This window comes from Lolium perenne, chromosome 3, assembly GCF_019359855.2.
Source record: "Lolium perenne isolate Kyuss_39 chromosome 3, Kyuss_2.0, whole genome shotgun sequence".
NCBI classification, from domain to species: Eukaryota; Viridiplantae; Streptophyta; class Magnoliopsida; order Poales; family Poaceae; genus Lolium; species Lolium perenne.
In genome coordinates this window covers 231,126,851-231,143,855 of record NC_067246.2, presented here as the reverse complement: position 1 = coordinate 231,143,855, position 17,005 = coordinate 231,126,851, and positions in this window count along the sequence as shown.

Below are 17,005 nucleotides of genomic sequence, written 5' to 3'. Positions count from 1 at the left end.
CCAACGTAACAGTGAGGTTGTCAATCTCACCGGCTTGCTGTAAACAAAGGATTAAATGTATAGTGTGAAAGATGATGTTTGTTTGCGGAGAACAGTAAAGAACAATGTTCGCAGTAGATTGTATTCAGATGTAAAAGAATGGACCGGGGTCCACAGTTCACTAGAGGTGTCTCTCCAATAAGAAAAAGCATGTTGGGTGAACAAATTACAGTTGGGCAATTGACAAATAGAGAGGGCATAACAATGCACATACATATCACGATGACTACTATGAGATTTAATCAGGGCATTACGACAAAGTACATAGACCGCTATCTGATACGTCTTCGATGTATCGATAATTTCTTATGTTCCATGCCACACTATTGATGATATCTACATGTTTTATGCATACTTTATGTCATATTTATGCATTTTCTGGCACTAACCTATTAACGAGATGCCGAAGAGCCAGTTGCTGTTTTCTGCTGTTTTTGGTTTCAGAAATCCTAGTAAGGAAATATTCTCGGAATTGGACGAAATCAACGCCCAGGGGCCTATTTTCACACGAAGCTTCCAGAAGACCGGAGAGCTAACGAAGTGGGGCCACGAGGCGGCCAGACGATAGGGCGGCGCGGCCCAGGTCTTGGTCGCGCGGCCCTGTCATCTGGGCCCCTCGTGACGCCCCTTGACCTGCCCTTCCGCCTACAAATAGCCTTCGTCGCGAAACCCCCAGTACCGAGAGCCACGATACGGAAAACCTTCCAGAGACGCCGCCGCCGCCAATCCCATCTCGGGGGATTCAGGAGATCGCCTCCGGCACCCTGCCGGAGAGGGGAATCATCTCCCGGAGGACTCTACACCGCCATGGTCGCCTCCGGAGTGATGAGTGAGTAGTCTACCCCTGGACTATGGGTCCATAGCAGTAGCTAGATGGTTGTCTTCTCCTTATGTGCTTCATTGTCGGATCTTGTGAGCTGCCGAACATGATCAAGATCATCTATCTGTAATGCTATATGTTGTGTTTGTTGGGATCCGATGGATAGAGAATACTATGTTATGTTGATTATCAATTTATATCTATGTGTTGTTTATGATCTTGCATGCTCTCTGTTATTAGTAGAGGCTCTGGCCAAGTTTTTGCTAGTAACTCCAAGAGGGGGTATTTATGCTCGATAGTGGGTTCATGTCTCCGTGAATCTGGGGGAGTGACAGAAACCTCTAAGGTTATGGATGTACTGTTGCCACTAGGGATAAAACATTGATGCTATGTCCGTGGATGTAGTTATTGATTACATTACGCACCATACTTAATGCAATTGTCTGTTGTTTGCAACTTAATACTGGAAGGGGTTCGGATGATAACCTGAAGGTGGACTTTTTAGGCATAGATGCATGCTGGATAGCGGTCTATGTACTTTGTCGTAATGCCCAATTAAATCTCACAATACTCATCATATCATGTATGTGCATGGTCATGCCCTCTCTATTTGTCAATTGCCCAACTGTAATTTGTTCACCCAACATGCTATTTATCTTATGGGAGAGACACCTCTAGTGAACTGTGGACCCCGGTCCATTCTTTACATCTAAAATACAATCTACTGCAATTGTTCTACTGTTCTCTGCAAACAATCATCATCCACACTATACATCTAATCCTTTGTTACAGCAAGCCGGTGAGATTGACAACCTCACTGTTTCGTTGGGGCAAAGTACTTTGGTTGTGTTGTGCAGGTTCCACGTTGGCACCGGAATCCCTGGTGTTGCGCCACACTACATCTCGCCGCCATCAACCTTCAACGTGCTTCTTGGCTCCTACTGGTTCGATAAACCTTGGTTTCATACTGAGGGAAAACTTGCCGTTGTACGCATCACACCTTCCTCTTGGGGTTCCCAACGGACGCGTGCTGTACGCGTATCAAGCAGATTTTCTGGCGCCGTTGCCGGGGATCTGAAGAAAAGCTACACCACAAAGATCTCTAACTCCCACGTCAACTTTGCGCCAGCAGCAGATTTTCTGGCGCCGTTGCCGGGGAGATCAAGACACGCTGCAAGGGGAGTCTCCACATTCCAATCTCTTTACTTTGTTTTTGTCTTGCTTTATTTTATCTACTACTTTGTTTGCTGCATTATATCAAAATACAAAAAAATTAGTTACTTGTTTTACTTTACTTAATTCCATGCATGTTTTTATTTCACTAGTTAGGCTTAATAGAAAACAACAAAAATATTAGAGATCTTTATAGTATTTATCTTGAGTTAGGACATGAGGTGTTTGAAGAGAAAATTAAAAAACCTATGGAACTTTATATGCGTGATAATGGCAATGTTATTAGTATGAATGCTTTGAACACTATTATTGCTAATGCTATGTGTCAACACCCGGATTTTTAAGTCCGAATGCCTATTATGTCATACATCGCAATCCCAGGAATATTGTTGTTGCGAGGCATAATAGTTAAGTATCACAGTCATCATTCATTACAAACCATAAGTCTTACAAATTGGAATCACATGATCCACATTACACGAATAGTTGACATAGTGATCAACGAACAAACACAAGTTCACAGTTCAACATAGCGGAAGCGTAAGATACAAGGACTCTCTAGTCCACAGGCCAACGCTTGACGTCGGAAGGCGCTTAGTTGTCGTAGGCGTCCTGCTGGTCATCTCCTTGGTCATCTTCATACTCTGGCCATTTGAATAGCCAGGGACAAAGCCGTGAGTACGTTGAGTACTCGCAAACTAATACTAATGTAAGTGCTAGACATTCTAGTAGGGTTTGCTAAGCTCTAGTTTATTTGCATAAAGCTGGTTTTAGTTCACAAGTTTTGAGAAAAGCTTACTCTAGTGCTCACTAACTCAAGTGGGAACATTAGTGTCATTCCCACCATTCAAGTGGTGATTTCAATTCAATCCACCACAAGTCATTTCACCATCATCCTTTTCAACATCATTTTCAAATATATGACATCGGAAACTGTATGGCCTTTCCAACCGTCCGTAACCGTGGACGCGGCTATTCGAATAGGTTTACACTCTGCAGAGGTTGCACACTTGTGCCACAACATTTGATTTCATCCGTCGGGATTTCCCCGAATCATCGTAACACAGTACGCGGATCATCAACCATAACCTTTCACTTACGAACCCTAGTATGAGCACCTCTCCCCATGAGCTTGGCCTCCCAGTGAAGACAGTCAGTCAGCCTGGGAACTGCACAGGGCTTGGGCCGGACATTCACCTCGTTTTGCATCATATCGTATCGTTTCTTTTGTGGTAGAGGCAGCTTTCAGCATAACCCCGATGACGCTTGTTTAGAGGGAACCCATACTAAGACGCATAAACTTCCAGTTAAGCCCTACCCATAATCAGGTATTGTGGGGGTACTTGATAATTGGAAAGGTATCGCATTCAAACCAACATCATGTTTTATCAAAAATCACCATCTTCTCTTGGTCATATTCACCTTCAAAAAATCATTCAATGGAATGCATCTTCATTCCAAGGTTTCAAAATCACAAAGTTCCCCTCTAGAGTAGTCAAGTTTAGTTCATTAGCACTAGCTCTAATTCATGAGGGGTGCTACCTTGCTTTGCTTGGAAGAGACTAACTCACTACTCTAATACCCAAAAATGTATGTTGACCAAAGTTAACTATAAAAGTAACTCATTTGGAAAACAAGTAAAAACTTGTAAAGTAAAAACTTGGGATGGGTTCACATAAGAAAAGATAGGAAATCATGGTGCCTTGCCCCAAGGGGCTTTGCACTTAGCAAGAATATTAGCTTGCATAGTAATTTAGCTTGCCTTGGTAGTTCTCAAACTGTTCCTCCTCCTCCTCCTGGTAGCAACCTTCTTCTTCGGCGTACTCTCCGGTGCTACCGTCTAAATTTGAATACGAGTATAATTACTCACTAATTCAATGGCTATTCCACACATCACAAATAAACACACAAACTACTCTATGCACACACATAAATAAACTAGGGTGCATGGGTTGTGGGATTTAAATAGAATTTGTATTCCCTATGTAAATGATAGTTTCCATAGGGTTCTTGAGAAATAATTTCCTCTCATTGAAATCTTCTTAAGATTTAATTTCTCCAACAATCATGGATGAACTCATATTGACCCAGGCCAAATGTTCATCATCATCATCATTTGGGAGAATGATTTAAATGAGGTGAATCACCTCATACTATTTAAATAGCATTACCTTTGATTTAAATCTCAAGTAATTCATATAAGAGAGTTTGGGACCAGGGGTCCAAACATCCCATGAATTCATGTGAGACAAATTTAAATGAAGTATAAGACTTCACACAATTTAACTTTAATAGTTTTGGACAATATCAACTAGTTAAACTAGTCAAAATATCCATTCATTAAACCATGGCATGATCCTTCAAAGTGACCACACCATTTTATTGCCTAAACAATTAGTGTAAGTCAAAAGTGAGCTATTAGAGTTGGAATTAACTTAATATCTAGTTTGGTTGATTTTTAAGAATTATTTGTATAGGGAAAAGTCCCTGCCTTGTTATTTTTGTCCCATTAATTCTACCAAGAAATTGACCATGAGGCCAGTGGCATGTTGTAGAGAATTTCAGTGGCTTTCCAACAATATCAAATTCACTAAATTTAGTTTAGCCAATTTGAAACTATTTAATTTCAAAGTTTGGGCAGTATTGAAATTGGATGAAATTGATTTAAACGAATTTTGAATAAAAGGGCCGGCGGGAAAACGAAGCTGGGCCGATTTGAAATAAAACGGCCCATCTCAGCCCACCACGCGTCTGTGCCCGCGTGGGCTGCCTGACAGGGGGTCCCGCCTGTCAGCGGCGTTTAAAACCCGAAACGGTACGAGCGACGTGGCGCGTTGGATTAGAAGGTGATCCAACGGCGCACGGTCGTCGTCTTCTCCGGCGAGAAGCAGACGGTCTGGCGGCGAGCCTAGGGGGTGGGAGAGCTAACCAGGGCTCCCGCGGTGGCTGGCAGTGTGCGTGATGTAGATGTGGACGACGGCGAAGCTCCTGGTACCGGCGGCTCGTCCTGGGGCGGCTCCAATCGACGGCGAGCTTCGGCGGCGATCACGGGCAGTGAGGCTTCAATTGGGCGGCGGCGGTGGCTAATGTCAAGGGTGGAGTGGCTCAGGCGGTCGAGTGAGAAGAGGGGAAGGCGATGGTGTGCTCAGATCGACGAACGGAGCTCTCCTTTTATAGGCGAGCAAGTGACCGTGGGGCTGCGGCGAAGTCGACATGCTCGCGGCGATTCCGGCAAGCGGTTGGGCTTGGCGAGGGTGCGGTCGGGTTCTCCTCTTCCAGGCGATGCGTTTGGCGGCGACAGCAGGGTCGGGCGGTGACTAGGTTGGTCGCATTGCTTCCGTGTCCGTCGCGTCCGCGGCGGACCAGGGTTCTCTTCTCCGGCGACGGCGGTTGCGGGTCGTGGTCGAGGGCTTGTCTGGGAGCGTTGCGGTGTCACGGTGATGCTCAACGTGCTCGCAGGGGGTCCAGGGGGTGCTCGAGGTCGTGGCGCGGCGCGTGTCCAGTGCGTGCCCGCGGTGTGCACGCGCTCGACGCGAGCGGCGTCCAGGGCGCCATGGACGCGGGCTGGTCTGGCTGATGCAGGGCTCCTCCTCGACAATGGCCGGTGCTAGGTGGTCCAGTAGAGTGAGGTGGAGGGCGAGGACATGGTGGCCAGGGTTGGCGAGCAAGGGGGAGAGGGGAGGCTCGGCATGGTGATGCCATGGCCGGCATGGCCATGCCATGCAAGCTATCTCCTCCTCCTTAGCTCCACTATGTGGCATTCATAGATGGAGGGAACCAGGGGGCCATTTGGGGTTGGTTAGGGTAGGTTTGTTTGAGTAGATCACTATTTGCTATAGTGTGTGAATAGTGTTCAAATTTGGAAAATACAAAATTATCCAAATTGGAAATAATTCAAAAGGTGAAAGTTTTTGAAAAGTGAGTGTTGAGATAAGTTGTAATTGGCCAGAGATGAATTGAGGTGGTGGTGGAAAAATTAGATTTCAAAATTTGGCCAAAATGGCTAAGTGGAGATTGTTGAACTTGTTATAAAGTTGCCACTTTGGATGAGCATAGCTAGTGATCAAAGATGAATTTGGCAGGGTGGTCTTCATCAAAGTTGTTCACCTTGATGTTGACTTTGAAATGGTGCAAAGGGTTAGCAAGAATTGGTTTGGGAAAATTGAATTGCAGGGGTTCAAAGTGGTGATCAGACTAAAATTGGCAGATTTGGCCATCATCACATGTGAGTGGGAAAAGTGTTTGAAATTCATTTGAATTGTGAACCCTTGATTCCAAAAGTTGTAATAAGTGTTTGAAAACATTATTCAACTAATGGTGAAGACCAAATAGGTCTAGGGTCAAGTTTTATAAAAATGCCATAGGGCATATGTGAGGGTTTTTAGGGTTTTGTATTTTATTGGATTTTCTTCCTCTTTGATTTATTTGGTTGGTGATCTTCACATGATCACTCTAAGGTTTTTAGAGCATAGCAAATACAAATAATAACAATCATCATGGCATATCACTCAAATGCACAAGTCCTATGCATGGTACTATATGCAAAAGAAAAGTTTTTGTTGGTTTGAAATTTTGCTTTCTGGAATTCTCTAACTTTCTTTTTCTTGAAATTTGGGATGTTACAAACCCTTCCCCCTTACAAAAGATCTCGTCCCGAGATCAAAAAGAAAGTTAGGTACTAAAGAGATCTGGGTATTCCTTCTTCATGAAGTCTTCGCGTTCCCAGGTGGCTTCATCCTCGGTATGGTTGCTCCATTGGATCTTCAGAAACTTGATGCTTCGGGTACGGGTGGTTCTGTAAGCTTCTTCTAGGATGCGAATCGGCACTTCGCGGTAAGTCAGATCTTTGTTGATATCCACCGATCGGTGATCGATGTTCTTGAACACTTCGGTCTTCTCAGGGACTTCAAGACATTTCCGGAGAAGTGAGATGTGAAAAACGTCGTGCACAGCCGACATTTCTTCAGGCAATTCCAGTTGATAAGATACTTCACCTCGGCGGCTGAGGACTTGGAAAGGTCCCACATAGCGAGGTGCAAGCTTTCCTTTCAGCTGAAACCTTTGCATCCCTTTCAAGGGGGATACTTTGAGATAGACGAAATCTCCGATCTCAAAGGTCATCTCCCGACGTCTCTTGTCGGCGTAGCTCTTCCGTCCGGGATTGCGCAGTCTTGAGGTACTCGCGGATCTTGTGAACCTTCTCTTCGGCTTCACGAAGAACGTCTGGGCCGAAAACTTGACTCTCTCCGACTTCGACCAAGTTCAGGGGGTACGGCACTTCCTTCCGTACAAGGCTTCAAAGGGGGCCATCCGTAGGCTGGCTTGGTAACTATTGTTGTAAGAGAATTCTGCGTATGGCAGGCAGTCTTCCCACTTGGATCCGTATTCCAGTACGCATGCTCTAAGCATGTCTTCCAGTATCTGGTTTACTCTCTCAGTCTGTCCGTCGGTCTGAGGGTGATAGGCGGTGCTGAAATTTAGGCGAGTGCCTAGCCCTTCATGCACCTTCTGCCAGAACCTTGAGGTGAACTGTGATCCTCTATCTGACACTATCGATTTGGGGGTTCCGTGCAAAGCGACTATTCTGGAGATGTAAAGTTCAGCTAACTTGGGGCCTTGATAGGTGGTTTTGACGGCGATGAAATGGGCGACTTTGGTCAGTCTATCGACCACTACCCATATGGAATCATTGCCTTTGCTGGATTTGGGCAGTCCGGTGATAAAGTCCATTCCTACGGAGTCCCATTTCCATTCTGGAATCTGAAGGGGTTGCAACAGTCCGGCGGGTCTCTGGTGTTCTGCCTTAACTCGCTGACAGATGTCACACTTAGCGATATAGCTACCGATCTCTCTCTTCATTCCGTGCCACCAAAATTGTTCTTTTAGATCCTGGTACATCTTGGTACCTCCGGGGTGGATTGAGTAAAGGGTGTCGTGGGCTTCTTGCAGGATGACTTGTTTCAAGTCAGAGTCCGATGGTACGCAGAGACGTTCTTTGTACCAAAGCACTCCGGCTTCGTCTACGGTGAATCCGGGGGCTTTTCCTGCGGCTATCTGTTTCTTGATTCCGTCAATGCTAGCGTTGTCTTTCTGGGCTTCCTTGATCTGACCAATCAAGGTGGGTTGCAGTTCTATGCTGGCTAGGAATCCTTCACTCACGAGTTCAAGTCTGAACTGTTCAAACTCTTGGTGCAAACTGGGCTGTTCGGTTGCGAGCATGGAGTTCAACTGGCACGGCAGTCGACTCAAAGCATCCGCTACCACATTGGCCTTGCCGGGGTGGTAGTGAATCTCCATGTCGTAATCCTTGATCAATTCGATCCATCGGCGTTGTCTCATGTTCAACTCTTTTTGGGTGAAAATGTATTTGAGGCTTTTGTGGTCGGAGTAGATCTCGCATCGATTACCCATGAGGTAATGACGCCAAACTTTCAAGGCTAAGACCACGGCTGCAAGCTCGAGGTCATGGGTTGGGTAATTCTGCTCATGTTGCTTGAGTTGTCGTGACAGGTAGGATACAACCTTGCCTTCTTGCATAAGCACGCATCCAAGTCCAGTCTTGGAGGCGTCGCAATATACGTCAAAGGGCTTTGCGATATCTGGCATGATCAGGATTGGGGCTGTTGTCAGTCTACTCTTGAGCTGTTGAAAGCTCTCTTCACACTTGTCGGTCCACTCAAACTTTCTGTCCTTTTTCAGCAGTTGGGTCATTGGTCGAGCGATGCTCGAGAAACCTTCTACAAATCTGCGGTAATATTCGGCTAATCCAAGAAAAGCGAGGACCTCGGTTTGTGTGGTTGGAGCTTTCCATTCCATAATAGTTTTGATCTTGGCGGGATCTACGGCAATTCCTCCTGCAGACAAGATGTGTCCGAGGAATCCAACTTCTTCCAGCCAAAACTCACACTTGCTAAACTTGGCGTACAACTGGTGCTGTCTCAGGGTTTCTAGGACAATCTCCAAATGTTGTTCATGTTCCTCTTCGGACTTGGAGTAGACCAGAATGTCGTCGATGAAAACAACGACAAACTTGTCCAAAAAGTTCATGAAGATCTTATTCATGAGATTCATGAAATAAGCAGGGGCATTGGTCAATCCAAACGACATGACGTTGTACTCATACAACCCATATCTGGTGGTAAAGGCAGTTTTTGGAATGTCGGTGGCTCGGATCTTCAGTTGGTGGTATCCAGTTCTAAGATCAATCTTCGAGAAAACTCGGGATCCGGTGAGTTGGTCAAACAAGTCTTCGATCTTGGGTAAGGGGTATTTGTTTTTGATGGTGACATCGTTAAGCTTACGATAGTCCGTGCATAAACGATTTGCACCATCTTTCTTGTCGACAAACAAGACGGGGGATCTCCAGGGGGATGCACTTGGTCTAATCAAACCTTTGGCTAACATGTCATCTATTTGCTTCTTCAGCTCCACAAGCTCGGCTGCGTTCATGCTGTAGGCTCTCTGGGCGATGGGTCCAGTTCCGGGGATTAACTCGATGATAAACTCGATATCCCGGTCCGGGGGCATACCGGGTAGATCATCCGGAAACACATCAGGGTAGCGACAAACGACCCTGATTTGATCCAGAGTTGGCTTGGATACACTTTGGTTGCAGGTAAATTTTCTGGGTAGTTTTTCAGAGACGTGCTCCACTACGATACCAGTGCTGCTAGTCATGGTTATGGCTTTCTTGGCACAGTCTATTAATCCATTGTGCTTGGACATCCAGTCCATTCCTAGGACAACTTCCAAACCTTTGGTTCCAAGTATGATTAGATTTGCAAAGAAATCTACATCATGGATTTTGATTGGCACATTTTTGCAAAATTTTCTGGCTTTGGTGGTTGATCCGGGAATTTGAACTATCATAACATGCTTCAAACTGAGGGGTTGAATTTTACTTGTGGATGCAAAATCTTCGGTGACAAAGGAATGCGATGCTCCGGAATCAAACAACACTCTAGCAGGGGTGTGGTTGACAGAAAACATACCCAGCACAACATCTGGTGCTTCCTGGGCTTCTTCGGCGTTCATGTGGTAGAGGCGGCCGTTGCGGTTGTTGGGGTTGTTGGGGACGAACTTCTTGCCGGTGGAGACACGGCGTTGCTGCTGAGCAGGAGCAGCGGTGTTGCCGGCGAGCTTGGCAAGACGCTTGGGACACTCGTTGGAGTAGTGCCCCACTACACCACACTCGTAACAAGTGATAGTGCTCTTGTCCTGCTTATTCGCAACGGGAATGGCATTGCTTCCGGTTCTGGGGGTGGTGTTGGTGTTGGGGTTGTTGTTGTTAGGGGCTCGGGGTGGAGCGCGGTTGTAATTGTTGTTGTTGTTGTTGTTGTAGCCTCCTGGCTTGGGGTTTCCTCCACTCCGGTTCTGATAACCGGGGCGAGAGTTCTGCATCGGGGGTTTGTTGTGTCTCGGAGTGAATCCTCCGCTTGAGCTAGGGCGAAACTTTTGGGGGTGGCTTGATCCACTCTGATTGGCCATGCGGCGCTTGCGGTTCTCATTTGCTTGGTTTAACTTGCCCTCCATCTGGATGGCGGAGTCAACCAGGGCTTCGAGGTCGGCGAAGGGGATGTTGACGAGGACAGTCTGCATCTCATCATGCAGTCCGTTCAGGAATCTCTCCTTCCTCTTCTCAACAGTGTCAGTCTCATCAGGGGCATACCTTGACAAGGTGAGAAACTTGTCGCGGTACTCAACCACCGTCATGCGACCTTGTTTCAGTTCACGGAATTCATCCCTCATCTTCTTGATAAGACCCGGGGGTACATGGTACTTGCTGAACTTGAGTTTGAAATCTTCCCAAGTCATGAATTGACCTCCGTTCATGGCACGGGTACTTGTCCACCAAGCGCGAGCTGGTCCCGCGAGATAGTGAGTGGCGAACAACACCTTCTCGTTGGCTTCCACTCCAGCTACTTCCAGATTGTTCTCCATAGTCTGGAGCCAATCGTCGGCGTCGAGGGGCTCCTCGGTCTTGCTAAACACCGGAGGGTTGGTGTTCTGGAAGTTCTTGAGCTTGGATCCGGGGTGGTCATGATTTCCATGGCCTTGGTTGGCGATGTTCTGCAAGGCGATGATGTTGGCTTGGCGTTTGGCTCTCTCGGTTTCCCGGTCTGCAAGCAGGGTTTGCAGAAGTTGCATCATCGCGTCGTTGGTGCGATTCGGAGGGGCCATCTGAAGATATAGAAGATCATGAGATAAGAGGGAACATTCTATGGTTCATTTTGGTTAAGTTTGAAAAACATTTGAAAACTTGTAAACTTTCCATGACAAACATAACATTCATTCATTCATGCAACACATAGTACAAACTACACACATACTCCAATGGTTTTAAGAACCATTCTCATGCTACGATACAAAGGACGGGATACAACTCACACCTACTGTAAGTGAGACTAGTGCAACTACTCCTCATCATCGATATCGATCGGGACGTAGTCATCGGATCCTGTCTCCAGGAACTCGTAGTCCTCCTCCTCGGTGTTCTCGTCCTCCTCAAAGTCATCGTCATCACTCAGAAAGGCGTCTCCTCCTCGAATGTCGATGCCTTCATCGTCATCTTCCAGCTGAAGAATCTAATCCTCCTGGGCCTTGACAGTGGCCTCAAGTGACGCGATCCGGTCGCGAAGGCGGCGAATCGTAGCGTCCTTCTTGGCACGCTGCTGGCGAAGGTTCCTGCGGTCGTTGTTGAGTAGCTTGATCGCCTCACCCTGCTCGATGATGTGAGCATGGGTCTGGTTCGCGTAAGCGCGAGAGGCGTCTAGGTCCCTCTGAGTCTGGTAGAGCATGAAGTCCAAGTGATCCACATGGTGCCTCAACTGGGGGTGGAGTGGCACATCCATGGGTCTTCCGTCAGAGTTACGCCTCGCGAGATGCGCAAAGCGTTCCTCACGAAGTGCTTCCGCATTCTGTCCACATAGACGAGCAAGTGCTTCCTGAAGAGCACGTGCAAGCCCGTCGAGCCAGTTGCTTTCCCTGAAAGAGAAAAGGATCCTCTCCGAGGTGGGAGGCTCCAGCTTGCCCCTCAAGTCCGCGGTGATAATCCACTGCAGTTCCCCTCCCGGCTGGTCGTCCACCTGAATCCCGTGAAACTCGGGGTGTGGGCGGCCAAGGTGATCCGACAGGGAGTCGAGGTCATGCTCGAAGATCAAGCTTCCTCCGTTCCCAAGCTGATAAAACTTGGTGTTGAGGGGTTCATTCGGCTCCATCTGAAAGAGAATTGGATGAGTAAGTTAGAGAGTGCAAAGTGTGGCAAAGTTTTAAGTTGATTAAAAATAAGATAGAACATGATTCATCAAAGTTTGGCAAAGTCTCAAAGGCAAGAGTGTAGTAAATTTTTCACAAATAAGTTCTTTCATTTGATTTCAAAGTTACATTTTTCAGAACGCCCATTCTAACTAAGGTCTTCTAAGGTCAAACAATCGCTCTGATACCAACTTGTCAACACCCGGATTTTTAAGTCCGAATGCCTATTATGTCATACATCGCAATCCCAGGAATATTGTTGTTGCAAGGCATAATAGTTAAGTATCACTGTCATCATTCATTACAAACCATAAGTCTTACAAATTGGAATCACATGATCCACATTACACGAATAGTTGACATAGTGATCAACGAACAAACACAAGTTCACAGTTCAACATAGCGGAAGCGTAAGATACAAGGACTCTCTAGTCCACAGGCCAACGCTTGACGTCGGAAGGCGCTTAGTTGTCGTAGGCGTCCTGCTGGTCATCTCCTTGGTCATCTTCATACTCTGGCCATTTGAATAGCCAGGGACAAAGCCGTGAGTACGTTGAGTACTCGCAAACTAATACTAATGTAAGTGCTAGACATTCTAGTAGGGTTTGCTAAGCTCTAGTTTATTTGCATAAAGCTGGTTTTAGTTCACAAGTTTTGAGAAAAGCTTACTCTAGTGCTCACTAACTCAAGTGGGAACATTAGTGTCATTCCCACCATTCAAGTGGTGATTTCAATTCAATCCACCACAAGTCATTTCACCATCATCCTTTTCAACATCATTTTCAAATATATGACATCGGAAACTGTATGGCCTTTCCAACCGTCCGTAACCGTGGACGCGGCTATTCGAATAGGTTTACACTCTGCAGAGGTTGCACACTTGTGCCACAACATTTGATTTCATCCGTCGGGATTTCCCCGAATCATCGTAACACAGTACGCGGATCATCAACCATAACCTTTCACTTACGAACCCTAGTATGAGCACCTCTCCCCATGAGCTTGGCCTCCCAGTGAAGACGGTCGGTCGGCACAGGAACTGCACAGGGCTTGGGCCGGACATTCACCTCGTTTTGCATCATATCGTATCGTTTCTTTTGTGGTAGAGGCAGCTTTCGGCATAACCCCGATGACGCTTGTTTAGAGGGAACCCATACTAAGACGCATAAACTTCCAGTTAAGCCCTACCCATAATCAGGTATTGTGGGGGTACTTGATAATTGGAAAGGTATCGCATTCAAACCAACATCATGTTTTATCAAAAATCACCATCTTCTCTTGGTCATATTCACCTTCAAAAAATCATTCAATGGAATGCATCTTCATTCCAAGGTTTCAAAATCACAAAGTTCCCCTCTAGAGTAGTCAAGTTTAGTTCATTAGCACTAGCTCTAATTCATGAGGGGTGCTACCTTGCTTTGCTTGGAAGAGACTAACTCACTACTCTAATACCCAAAAATGTATGTTGACCAAAGTTAACTATAAAAGTAACTCATTTGGAAAACAAGTAAAAACTTGTAAAGTAAAAACTTGGGATGGGTTCACATAAGAAAAGATAGGAAATCATGGTGCCTTGCCCCAAGGGGCTTTGCACTTAGCAAGAATATTAGCTTGCATAGTAATTTAGCTTGCCTTGGTAGTTCTCAAACTGTTCCTCCTCCTCCTCCTGGTAGCAACCTTCTTCTTCGGCGTACTCTCCGGTGCTACCGTCTAAATTTGAATACGAGTATAATTACTCACTAATTCAATGGCTATTCCACACATCACAAATAAACACACAAACTACTCTATGCACACACATAAATAAACTAGGGTGCATGGGTTGTGGGATTTAAATAGAATTTGTATTCCCTATGTAAATGATAGTTTCCATAGGGTTCTTGAGAAATAATTTCCTCTCATTGAAATCTTCTTAAGATTTAATTTCTCCAACAATCATGGATGAACTCATATTGACCCAGGCCAAATGTTCATCATCATCATCATTTGGGAGAATGATTTAAATGAGGTGAATCACCTCATACTATTTAAATAGCATTACCTTTGATTTAAATCTCAAGTAATTCATATAAGAGAGTTTGGGACCAGGGGTCCAAACATCCCATGAATTCATGTGAGACAAATTTAAATGAAGTATAAGACTTCACACAATTTAACTTTAATAGTTTTGGACAATATCAACTAGTTAAACTAGTCAAAATATCCATTCATTAAACCATGGCATGATCCTTCAAAGTGACCACACCATTTTATTGCCTAAATAATTAGTGTAAGTCAAAAGTGAGCTATTAGAGTTGGAATTAACTTAATATCTAGTTTGGTTGATTTTTAAGAATTATTTGTATAGGGAAAAGTCCCTGCCTTGTTATTTTTGTCCCATTAATTCTACCAAGAAATTGACCATGAGGCCAGTGGCATGTTGTAGAGAATTTCAGTGGCTTTCCAACAATATCAAATTCACTAAATTTAGTTTAGCCAATTTGAAACTATTTAATTTCAAAGTTTGGGCAGTATTGAAATTGGATGAAATTGATTTAAACGAATTTTGAATAAAAGGGCCGGCGGGAAAACGAAGCTGGGCCGATTTGAAATAAAACGGCCCATCTCAGCCCACCACGCGTCTGTGCCCGCGTGGGCTGCCTGATAGGGGGTCCCGCCTGTCAGCGGCGTTTAAAACCCGAAACGGTACGAGTGACGTGGCGCGTTGGATTAGAAGGTGATCCAACGGCGCACGGTCGTCGTCTTCTCCGGTGAGAAGCAGACGGTCTGGCGGCGAGCCTAGGGGGTGGGAGAGCTAACCAGGGCTCCCACGGTGGCTGGCAGTGTGCGTGATGTAGATGTGGACGACGGCGAAGCTCCTGGTACCGGCGGCTCGTCCTGGGGCGGCTCCAATGGACGGCGAGCTTCGGCGGCGATCACGGGCAGTGAGGCTTCAATTGGGCGGCGGCGGTGGCTAATGTCAAGGGTGGAGTGGCTCAGGCAGTCGAGTGAGAAGAGGGGAAGGCGATGGTGTGCTCAGATCGACGAACGGAGCTCTCCTTTTATAGGCGAGCAAGTGACCGTGGGGCTGCGGCGAAGTCGACATGCTCGCGGCGATTCCGGCGAGCGGTTGGGCTTGGCGAGGGTGCGGTCGGGTTCTCCTCTTCCAGGCGATGCGTTTGGCGGCGACAGCAGGGTCGGGCGGTGACTAGGTTGGTCGCATTGCTTCCGTGTCCGTCGCGTCCGCGGCGGACCAGGGTTCTCTTCTCCGGCGACGGCGGTTGCGGGTCGTGGTCGAGGGCTTGTCTGGGAGCGTTGCGGTGTCACGGTGATGCTCAACGTGCTCGCAGGGGGTCCAGGGGGTGCTCGAGGTCGTGGCGCGGCGCGTGTCCAGTGCGTGCCCGCGGTGTGCACGCGCTCGACGCGAGCGGCGTCCAGGGCGCCATGGACGCGGGCTGGTCTGGCCGATGCAGGGCTCCTCCTCGACAATGGCCGGTGCTAGGTGGTCCAGTAGAGTGAGGTGGAGGGCGAGGACATGGTGGCCAGGGTTGGCGAGCAAGGGGGAGAGGGGAGGCTCGGCATGGTGATGCCATGGCCGGCATGGCCATGCCATGCAAGCTATCTCCTCCTCCTTAGCTCCACTATGTGGCATTCATAGATGGAGGGAACCAGGGGACCATTTGGGGTTGGTTAGGGTAGGTTTGTTTGAGTAGATCACTATTTGCTATAGTGTGTGAATAGTGTTCAAATTTGGAAAATACAAAATTATCCAAATTGGAAATAATTCAAAAGGTGAAAGTTTTTGAAAAGTGAGTGTTGAGATAAGTTGTAATTGGCCAGAGATGAATTGAGGTGGTGGTGGAAAAATTAGATTTCAAAATTTGGCCAAAATGGCTAAGTGGAGATTGTTGAACTTGTTATAAAGTTGCCACTTTGGATGAGCATAGCTAGTGATCAAAGATGAATTTGGCAGGGTGGTCTTCATCAAAGTTGTTCACCTTGATGTTGACTTTGAAATGGTGCAAAGGGTTAGCAAGAATTGGTTTGGGAAAATTGAATTGCAGGGGTTCAAAGTGGTGATCAGACTAAAATTGGCAGATTTGGCCATCATCACATGTGAGTGGGAAAAGTGTTTGAAATTCATTTGAATTGTGAACCCTTGATTCCAAAAGTTGTAATAAGTGTTTGATAACATTATTCAACTAATGGTGAAGACCAAATAGGTCTAGGGTCAAGTTTTATAAAAATGCCATAGGGCATATGTGAGGGTTTTTAGGGTTTTGTATTTTATTGGATTTTCTTCCTCTTTGATTTATTTGGTTGGTGATCTTCACATGATCACTCTAAGGTTTTTAGAGCATAGCAAATACAAATAATAGCAATCATCATGGCATATCACTCAAATGCACAAGTCCTATGCATGGTACTATATGCAAAAGAAAAGTTTTTGTTGGTTTGAAATTTTGCTTTCTGGAATTCTCTAACTTTCTTTTTCTTGAAATTTGGGATGTTACACTATGGAAGAATTTAAGCTTGGGGAAGCTGGTTTTGATGAGCATGATATTTTTAGTCCCCCAAGCATGGAGGAGAAAATTTACTTTGATGATACTTTGCCTCCCATTTATGATGATAGTGGTATCTTGGTGCCACCTAATATGGAGGATAAAGTTTATTATGATTACAATATACCTCCTACATTTGATGATTATGGTGATGAGAATAAAAATGATAGCTACTTTG